Source organism: Saccopteryx bilineata, chromosome 6 (genome assembly GCF_036850765.1).
Source record: "Saccopteryx bilineata isolate mSacBil1 chromosome 6, mSacBil1_pri_phased_curated, whole genome shotgun sequence".
In the NCBI taxonomy this organism is placed as follows: domain Eukaryota; kingdom Metazoa; phylum Chordata; class Mammalia; order Chiroptera; family Emballonuridae; genus Saccopteryx; species Saccopteryx bilineata.
In genome coordinates this window covers 203556237-203566876 of record NC_089495.1, presented here as the reverse complement: position 1 = coordinate 203566876, position 10640 = coordinate 203556237, and the positions used below count along the sequence as shown (strand labels likewise).

The 10640-nt window shown below is 44.9% G+C and overlaps 1 non-coding gene across 1 annotated transcript; it reads right to left on the bottom strand.

The window, feature by feature from the left end:
- Positions 1-8222: 8222 nt before the first annotated feature.
- Positions 8223-8329, bottom strand: LOC136309713 (U6 spliceosomal RNA). Its single transcript, XR_010726365.1, has one exon. It is a non-coding gene; the product is annotated as a U6 spliceosomal RNA (small nuclear RNA).
- Positions 8330-10640: the final 2311 nt, after the last annotated feature.

Here is a 10640-nt window from a genome sequence, read left to right as displayed (position 1 = left end):
GCGCCGCCCCGCCCCCCGTTGGCCCCGCCCCGTTCCCCGGGCACGCCCCCAAGGCGCGCTCCCGCTGGGCAGACCAACGCACGCGGAAGCCCGGCCCAAAGACCACCTCCCCTTAAACTCCGCCTCCTAACCTGTCCCGCCCCATCCGCGCGAACCGATCGACCTATCCCGGAGCATCCTCTTCTCAAATCCGCCCCTCCTACGTCACGCGCGCCTGTCACGCGCAAGGCCCAGTCTACAAGCACCCTCGGCTTCCCGCTGAGGTCCAAGCTGTGACCGAGGCCCCGGGACAGGGGCGGGATCCTAGCGGGCGGACTGTAAAAGGGGAGGAGACAATGCCTCACCTGAGTTCTCCAGATTAAACCCTTGGTCGGCTTTGAGCTTGTCATTGGATAAGTCACTTCTCCTTTTCGCGTACCATGTTCCAAATGTCCAAAATGTCATCGTCATTATATTAATACCGGTTAGCTATTATTATTATTATTGAGCTTTTTATCATGTTCCGGTCCTGTTTTTATTCACTCCATCGGGTTAATCCTCACAATAAAGAAGAAAGGTATTATTTTTCCTTTTTTGCACCGAGGGGAAGGGCTTTCTCACTAACCAGCTTGCCCACTGGCTACTGTTAGCAAAAAGCAAAGATAGGATTGGAACCTAGAAACGCATGACTTCAGACTCAGTTCCTCTGAACTATTCTACCTCCAAAAGGCTCAAAAAATGGGACGATTAAAACAGGTTAAAACCTCCAAACTGCTCTATGTAGTAATGTTCTTTCACAAGCAAAAAAGTCAGATAAAATGTTTACAACATACTGAAATAGTATTCAGAATAAAGAACGCTTATAAACCAGTAAAAACAAAAGATAATTTGGCCCTGCATGCCGGGGTGATGTTCTATTCACTGACAGGTTGGTTCGGGGGATAGAGTGTCACCCCTGCATGCAGAGTCCAGGTTTGATCCAGGTCAGGGTATACATGAGAAGCGACCATCTGCTTCCCTTCCCTCTCACCCCTCTCTCTCTCTCTTCCCCTCTCTCACCAGTGGCTGGATTGGTTTGAACCTAGCGCTGAGGATAGTTCAGTTGATTCAAGCATCAGTCCCAGATGTTGGTTGCCTGGTGGGTCCTGGTTGGGGTGCATATGGGTGTCTGTCTTTCTATCTTCCCTCTTCTCACTTAAAAATAATAATAATAAAATGGACAAAGAAAATGAATAGACAATAAGCAACAAAATCTGAATGGATGATCAACATTACAAAAAAGATGCTCAACTTCTCTAACAATCAGAAAAACATCAAGCAATGAGTTGCCATATTTCATGCATTACATTGGAAATTCCACTTGTGGGTCTCCAGCCTAAAGAAGAACTTCCTCATGTGCATAAAAAGATGACTAGAGCTATGTGGATGACAGAAAGAAAGATAGGAAATAAAGCCAGGAGAGGAGGCAGAACCGGGTATGGAAGGACTTTGGTGCCGAAAGAAAAGGATGTGAAAAAAATAAATAAATAAAATAAAAAATAAAAAGAAAAGAAAAGGATGTGAATTTTATTGTAAGACCAACAGTAGATTTTGCCGGGTTTGGAACAAGGAAATGGCCTGACATTGTCGTAGTAAACTATTTAACTGGATATAATGAAGTTACAGCTGGGTTTGTTAGGTAGTTTGCAAAGTAAAATGAAAGTAGTTAAGAGTCAATTGAATAGGCAAAGACATTCATAGCAAGCAAAATAACATAGACTTTAATTTATTCAGGTTTAAGACAAATGGCAGGCTAAGGTTATATCCTCGCTTCGGTGAGATCCTGCAGGAACTTGCTTGGAGGGGCAGAATGCTTCGCAGCAGTTGCCAAACAATCGTGGTGGGCAACATGGAGACTCAGGTGACTGACTTGATCTTCACCCTAGCTACTTATATATGGTTTGGCTACTCGTCACGCACAGGGTAACACACTTGGGGAAATTCCACTCATAATCACAGTTCAACACATACGTTATCTCAGGGTAACATGCTTGGGGGAGTATCAATCTTAATCACAGTCTTGCATACACAGTTATCTTGGGAAGTCACACATGGCTATAGCTAATCGCATTAATACATTCATTATCAATTTTGACACTCTAACCCTTGGCACACATTTCAAACATATGGAGTTATCACAAAAGGATATAAACTGGTTACACCTAATTCGCTCTTTCTTTCTCTTTACATTTTATATTAATTTGATTTTTATGTTTACTATAACAGATATGATTTTGAAAATATGCCTCTATGTACTGTGAGGAGAATGGATTATGTAGGGTTGGGAGGCTGTTACAGGTGAGAAATGGTAAACCAAGATGCCTGGTGGAGAAATGAGAAGAGGCCATTTTAGGGTATATTTTATTTTACTTATTGATTGATTTTTTTAGAAAGAAGAGAGAGAAGGGGGGGGAGGATAAGGAAGTATCAACTCCCATATGTGCCTTGACCAGGCAAGCCCAGGGTTTTTTGAAATGGCAACCTTAGCAACCCAAGTCAACGCTTTATCCACTGTGCCACCACAGGTCAGGTCCAATTCATGGTATATTTTAAATAGAGAACCAATAAGTTTTGCCAGAGGATTGGATATGGGGAATGAGAGAAAGGAAACAGACAATTATAATAATGGCTTCGAAAGTCTTCCCATTCAGCCTGTCCCACTGCCTTCCATTTTTTTAAGTAATAACCTCTCAAAAAACGCACAGCATTTCATAGTATATATACAAGCTATTTCAAAGTATCTTTTCACAGGTATTCCTTATTTTCAATTTTGTTACAAAGCATGCTTTTTTTTCAAACTTTTTAAGAATGCAGTAAAAAAGAAAAAAAAATGAAAACAAGGAATATTATTGAGAACACGCAGGAACGTTACCTAAAAATGAAAGGGTCAGACCTGACCTGTGCTAGTGCAATGGATGGAGTGTCGCCCTGGGATGCTTATGTCCCAAGTTTGAAGCCCGAGGTTGCCAGCTTGACCATGGGCTCATTGTCTTGAGTGTGGGTGGGGTCACCAGCTTGAGTGTGGGATCATAGACATAATCTCATCCATGGTCATTGGTTTGAAGCCCAAAGGTCACTGTCTTGAGCAAAGGGTCACTGGCTAGTCTGGAGGCCCCCCCACCCATCAAGGCACATATGAGAAGCAATCAATGAACAACTAAAGTGCTGCAACTATGAGTTGATGCTTCTCATCTCTCTACCTTCCTGTCTGTCTTTCTCTCACTCTCTTTCCCTCCCTTTCTCTCTCTCTAAAAAGAAAATCAATAAATAGATTTAAAAATAAAAAATAAAATGCAATTCAGTGGTTTTTAATATATTCACAGAGTTGTGTAAACACACCAGAATCTAATATGATAACATTTTCATCGCCCCAGAAAGAAACCTGACACTCATTATCAGCGATCACTCCCCATCCTGTCCTCCCCCAGCTCTTAGTATTACTTTAAAATAAAAAGTCAACTAAATTAAGATATACTTTATATACAATGAACCACATCGATGTAAAGGGCACAATTTGACAAGTTTTGATAGTTGTAAATATGTGAAATCACCAGCACTATCAAGATACAGAATATTTCCATCACCCCAATAATATTCCTCTTGCTCCTTTGCAATCAATTCTTTCATCTCTATCTGGACCCAAGGAATCTGCCTTCTGTCATTAGTTTGCATTTCTAAAATCACATGTAAATGGACTCGTATAACACATACTCTGTTGTCTGGCTTCTTTTACCATTATAATAATTTTGAGACTTGTTGATGTTATTGTATCTATCAGTAGTTTACCTTCCTTTTTATTGCCATTTAGTATTCCATTGTTTGGATATACCACCAGTTAGTATTTTTGAAAATAAACTTTCTTGCTGAAGACCTGGGCAGGTCTGGCTTCAGACATATAGATGTCTCAAGTTCGGTTGAATTTCTTTTTTTTTTTTTTTTTTTATTTATTCATTTTTATTTTATTTTTTTTTTCATTTTTTCATTTTTCTGAAGCTGGAAACGGGGAGAGACAGTCAGACAGACTCCCACATGCGCCCGACCGGGATCCACCCGGCACGCCCACCAGGGGCGACGCTCTGCCCACCAGGGGGCGATGCTCTGCCCATCCTGGGCGTCGCCATATTGCGACCAGAGCCACTCTAGCGCCTGAGGCAGAGGCCACAGAGCCATCCCCAGCGCCCGGGCCATCTCTGCTCCAATGGAGCCTTGGCTGCGGGAGGGGAAGAGAGAGACAGAGAGGAAAGCGCGGCGGAGGGGTGGAGAAGCAAAGCGCTTCTCCTATGTGCCCTGGCCGGAAATCGAACCCGGGTCCTCCGCACGCTAGGCCGAAGCTCTACCGCTGAGCCAACCGGCCAGGGCCTATTTATTCATTTTTAGAGAGGAGAGAGACAGAGAGAGAGACAGAGAGACAGAGAGAGAGAGGAGAGAGAGACAGACACAGAGAAGGGGGGAGGAGCCGGAAGCATCAACTCCCATATGTGCCTTGACCAGGCAAGCCCAGGGTTTCGAACCAGCGACCTCAGAATTTCCAGGTTGACGCTTCATCCACTGCTCCACCACAGGTCAGGCACGGTTGAATTTCAAATACAGAGATAGCAAATTAGTCTCGACCTTTCCTTTTTTTTTTTTTTTTTCCTATCATTCTGGCTTATTCCTCACAGAGTTTGTATACATGTTGGGTTCGGGGGAAAGAGGCCCTCTGGGAACCAATCAGAGCCACAAAGCATCTGCCAGAATCCTTTGGTTACATAAACCTACAGGGTCAAGGACACTAATATTTAAGTCAGACACAGGGCCGGGCGCCTTGCAAACTCTTTTTTTTTTTTTCTTTTTTGTATTTTTCTGAAGCTGGAAACGGGGAGAGACAGTCAGACAGACTCCCGCATGCGCCGGACCGGGATCCGCCCGGCACGCCCACCAGGGGCAACGCTCTGCCCACCAGTGGGCGATGCTCTGCCCCTCCAGGGCGTTGCTCTGCTGCGACCAGAGCCACTCTAGCACCTGGGGCAGAGGCCAAGGAGCCATCCCCAGCACCCAGGCCATCTTTGCTCCAATGGAGCCTTGGCTGCGGGAGGGGAAGAGAGAGACAGAGAGGAAGGAGGAGGGGGTGGAGAAGCAAATGGGCGCTTCTCTTATGTGCCCTGGTCGGGAATCGAACCCAGGTCCCCCACACGCCAGGCCGACGCTCTACCGCTGAGCCAACCAGCCAGGGCCGCAAACTCAATTTGACTTCAATTTTGCCAAGGCTCTAGTTTCTAGCCAAGGAAACTGAGACAGGGATTTACCATGAAGTTTTTGCCTGAGTCAGACACTTAGTCTCAGGTGAGCGAACTGTACTCTGACATTCTTTTCACAACCTTATAAAGGAATGATAGTCTTCACAGACCTAAGGAAATTGCTCAGGGCCCTGGCTGTTTCTCTCATACAAACCAAGTAATTGTTTTTCTGCAACTAGTGACAAGGAGGGTAAAGATGGGTGGCAGGGAGAAGTGCATGCTGCCTGCCATCTGCTCTGGCCATGCCCCTTCCGCTAATGAATGATAAACACAAGGCCCAGCCAGATGACAGGCAGCGAAGGAAAGCTCATTTAAAGGTGTACAGTCTTTGTTGAGTAAATAGGAGCCTGTAATGCTGATGGCACTTGAGAAAGCCTATCTGTGCACCAGAGACGTACTTGGCATGGGTGGGACTCTTCTAACAAGCGAGGCTTTTCTCCATAGGAGGCTGAAGAGCGCTAGGGCTTAGAGGAAGAAATGAACAAGTTGAGTTTCTTGACTATGAATTGTATTATTAAAATTTATTACTGCTGCCCTGGCCAGATAGCTCGGCTAGTTAGAGCATCATCCCTAAGTATAGAGGTTGCCGTTTCGATCCCTGGTCAGGGCACAAACAGGGACAGATAGATGTTCCTGTCTCTCTCCTGTTGTATCCCTTTCTCTCTAAAATCAATAAATATATATTTTTTAATTTTATTTATTCCTTTTTAGAGAGGAGAGAGAGAGAGGGAGAGAGAGAGACAGAGGAGAGAGAGACAGAGAGAGAGAAGGGGGAGGAGCTGGAAGCATCAACTCCCATATGTGCCTTGACCAGGCAAGCCCAGGGTTTTGAACCAGCGACCTCAGCATTTCTAGGTCGATGCATTATTCACTGCACCACCACAGGTCAGGCAAAATAAATATTTTTTAAAAATTTATTATTGCTTATGATAATAAGAGGAATGTGAGCATACTCACGGTGGGGAATTTGTGCACTACACAGCAAGATTAAGAAGAAAATAAAACCACTCTTAATTTTTGAGACTGAGAAATAAATTGTTGTCACCATTTTACTACACATCTTTCTCTACAAATTTTTTCAATGATTTTTTATTCATGGGTATTTACATAATTGAGATCATACTGATAATACATTTCTGTATTCTACCTTTCTTCTTTTGCACTATTATATACATCACCATTTTATCCATATCATTAAAAATTATACCTGACCGCCTGACCTGTGGTGGCGCAGTGGATAAAGCGTCGACCTGGAATGCTGAGGTCGCTGGTTCAAAACCCTGGGCTTGCCTGGTCAAGGCACATATGGGAGTTGATGCTTCCTGCTCCTCCCCCTGTTCTCTCTCTATCTCTCCCTCTCTCTCTCCCCTCTCTCTCTAATAAAAATGAATAAATAAATAAAAATCTAAAAAAGTAAATAAGTAAAAATTATACCTGACCAGATAGTACTGCAGTGGATAGAGTGTCAGACTAAGATGCAAAGGGCCCAGGTTTGAAACCCTGAGATCGCTGGCTTGAGTGAGGGATCATAAACATGACCCCATTGTCACTAGCTTGAGCCCAAGGTCACGGGCTTGAGCAAGGAGTCACTTGCTCTGCTGGAGCCCCCCAGTCAAGGCACATATGAGAAAGCAATCAATGAACAACTAAGGTGCCGCAGCAAAGAATTGATGCTTCTCGCCTGACTAGGCAGTGGCACAGTAGATAGAGCGTCAGACTGGGATGCGGAAGGACCCAGGTTCAAGACCCCGAGCTTGCCAGCTTGAGCACAGGTTCATCTGGTTTGAGAAAAAAACTCACCAGCTTGGACCCAAGGTCGCTGGTTACTCGGTCTGCTGAAGGCCCGCGGTCAAGGCACATATGAGAAGGCAATCAATGAACAACTAAGGTGTCAAAACCAAAAACTGATGATTGATGCTTCTCATCTCTCTCCCTTCCTGTCTGTCTGTCCCTATCTGTCCCTCTCTCTGTTTCTCTCTCTGTTTCTGTCACACACAAAAAAAAATATTCAGGCCTGACCTGTGGTGGCGCAGTGGATAAAGCATCGACCTGAAATGCTGAAGTCACTGGTTCGAAACCCTGGCCTTGCCTGGTCGTGGCACATATGGGACTTGATGTTTCCAGCTCCTTCCTCCTCCCTTCTCTCTCTCTCTCTCTCTCTTCTCTAAAATGAATAAAGTCTTTTAAAAAATTATTCAAATACGCCCTGGCCGGTTGGCTCAGCGGTAGAGCGTCGGCCTAGCGTGCGGAGGACCCGGGTTCGATTCCCGGCCAGGGCACATAGGGAGAAGCGCCCATTTGCTTCTCCATCCCTCTGCCGCGCCTTCCTCTCTGTCTCTCTCTTCCCCTCCCGCAGCCAAGGCTCCATTGGAGCAAAGATGGCCCGGGCGCTGGGGATGGCTCTGTGGCCTCTGCCTCAGGCGCTAGAGTGGCTCTGGTCGCAACATGGCGATGCCCAGGATGGGCAAAGCATCGCCCCCTGGTGGGCAGAGCGTCGCCCCTGGTGGGCGTGCCGGGTGGATCTCAGTCGGGTGCATGCGGGAGTCTGTCTGACTGTCTCTCCCTGTTTCCAGCTTTAGAAAAATGCAAAAAAAAAAAAAAATTCAAATACATCACTTTATTTATTTTTAATAATTTTTTATTTATTTTAGAGAGAAAGGACGGGAAAGAGGGAGAGAGAGAAACATTAATTTGCTTATTTATGCATTTATTGGATGATTCTTTTTTTTTTTTTTTTTTAGAGAGGAGAGGGAGAGAGAGGAGAGACAGAGAGAGAGAAGGGGGGGAGGAGCTGGAAGCATCAGCTCCCATATGTGCCTTGACCAGGCAAGCCCAGGGTTTCGAACCGGCGACCTCAGCATTTCCAGGTCGATGCTTTATCCACTGCGCCACCACAGGTCAGGCTGGATGATTCTTTTTTTTTTTTTTTTAAATATGGAACGCTTCACGAATTTGTGTGTCATCCTTGCGCAGGGGCCATGCTAATCTTCTCTGTATCGTTCCAATTTTAGTATATGTGCTGCCGAAGCGAGCACGGCTGGATGATTCTTATATGTGCCCTGACCAGGGATTGAACCCACAACTTTTTGTGTATTGATACAACACTCACCAAGGAAGCTATCCTGGCAGGACTAGAACCCATGTTTTTATCCTCAGGTCACCATATTTGATCATAACCCTCTCTATCCTCTAGGCCTTTGCCCAAATTGGTCCCTGGGCTTTATTTAGGCCTAGAGATAGGTCTTAAAGTCCTATCCAGCTCTTATAATGTTCTTCCTCCTCTATTTCATCAAATTCTCTGGTCCCTCCAGTCAATACAAGTTCCCTTGTACTGGACACAGAAACTCCACTGAAGCATAGTTTTAACCTTTCAGCCCTGGCCAGTTGGCTCAGAGGTAGAGTGTCAGCCTAACATGTGGAAGTCTCAGGTTCAATTCCTAGTAAGGGAACACAAGAGAAGGGACCATCTGCTTTTCCTCCCCCTTCTCTCTCTCTTTCTCTCTCTCTCTCTTTCTCTTCCTGTCCTGCAGCCATAGCTCAAATGGTTGGAGTAGGTTGGCCCCAGGTGCTGAGGATGGCTCCATGGTCTCGCCTCAGGCACTAAAATAGCTTGGTTGCCAAGCAATGGAGCAGCAGCCCTAGATAGGCAAAGCATCGCCTGGTAGGGGGCTTGCCAGGTAGGTCCCAATTGGGGTGCATGCAGGAGCCTGCCTGCTTCCCTGCCTCTCACTTAAAAGAGAGAAATTCCAGCTTACCTGTGGTGGTGCAGTGGATAAAACATTGACCAGTAACACTGAGGTCACTGATCCGAAACCCTGGGCTTGCCCGGTCAAGGCACATATGGGAGTTGATGCTTCCTGCTCCTCCCCTTCTCTCTCTCTCTCTCTCTCTCTCTCTCTCCTAAAATGAATAAAGTCTTTAAAAACAAATTCCATACAGGTTGTGTGTTCCTTAGTGTCAGGGACCATTTTTTGTTCATGTCTGGTCTTTGTCCTGTGGATGGTGCCTGATGAGAAAGTGTCACTCAGGAGAGTTCAGCTAGCCTGTCAGGACTGTCTTCCTTTTCAGCTTGTATTTCTATATTTACTCAGTTGCCCAAGAAACCTTTAATTGTATTGATAGTGGACTAGGGCACAGATTGTATCACTTTCTGCTTAAAATCCTCATGAACTCTCATACTCTGGTGATGGGAATATAAATGGTACAACCACTTGGGAAAACAGTATCTACGAAACACATGCCTGTTCTGTGACCTAACATTTCCACTCCTAGGTGGATGCCAGAGAGGAATGGTACCGTGTGTGCATGAAAATACATGTAGACAATTGTTTATAGTTGCTAAGGAACAAGTGAAGATTGGGGATATATAAAATGGAGTCACTTTAACCAAACAGCTAAAATTATTAACATCTGAAGGTTGAGGCATGAGGAAAGACTCTATTCTTGTTCTAACTAGCCTGGGAACTTAAACTTTTGAACTTTCCAGTCCTACGTCAATGCCTGGCCGTACATCTGGACATACACCAGACCTCCAGATAACCCTATGTTTACCCCCGGAAGGACTCAGGTATCCAGGCCAATGGACAGCCACCTGACATCTATTATCCAGACCACTGAACGTGACCAGACCTCCTGGCATTTGTCTTCCAGATTGCCTGACAACTGACTGATAACCATCCTGGTCCAACCCTAGGGCTAAGAGTACAAGACTGACATTTCTTAAGAATGTACTTTCTACTATAAGAGCTCTTAACTCTTCTTTCTCCTTTGAAACACTTCTGGGTTTTTGCCTTTTTTCACAGTTTGTAAACTCTAAGACCCTTGAGTAAACCATTATCACTTATTTCTAGCCATAGCTTCCAGACTCTTTTTGAATTCATTTGATAGTGCATTCTTTACAAAAGCCCAACCCAGAAGGTTCCCAAGTGTCTGTCAACAGGAGAAGGATATATTGATATATTCACACAATGGAGTACCACATAGCAATGAAAATGAATAAACTATACAGACAATAGAAACGCATCTCACATGTTGAGAGAAAGATGCCAGACACAAAAAGAGTCTATATCATACAAACTCCGATTGTACGTAAAGCCCTAAGAACAAGTCAAACTAACTGGTGCTTTTAGAAGTCAGGATGAGACAGGCTAGTAAGCCAGGACAAGTGGAATAAGGAAACTGAAATAGACTGTTAAATGACCACACAATTTTCAGCCATCTGGTAAATTGCAAGATCCTATCTTCCCTAACCAAGGACACTTAGAATAAACAGTTCAGCCTTGGCTGGGTAGCTCAGTTGGATAGAGCTTTGTCCCAACAAACCAGGGTTGCCGGTTTGAACCCTGG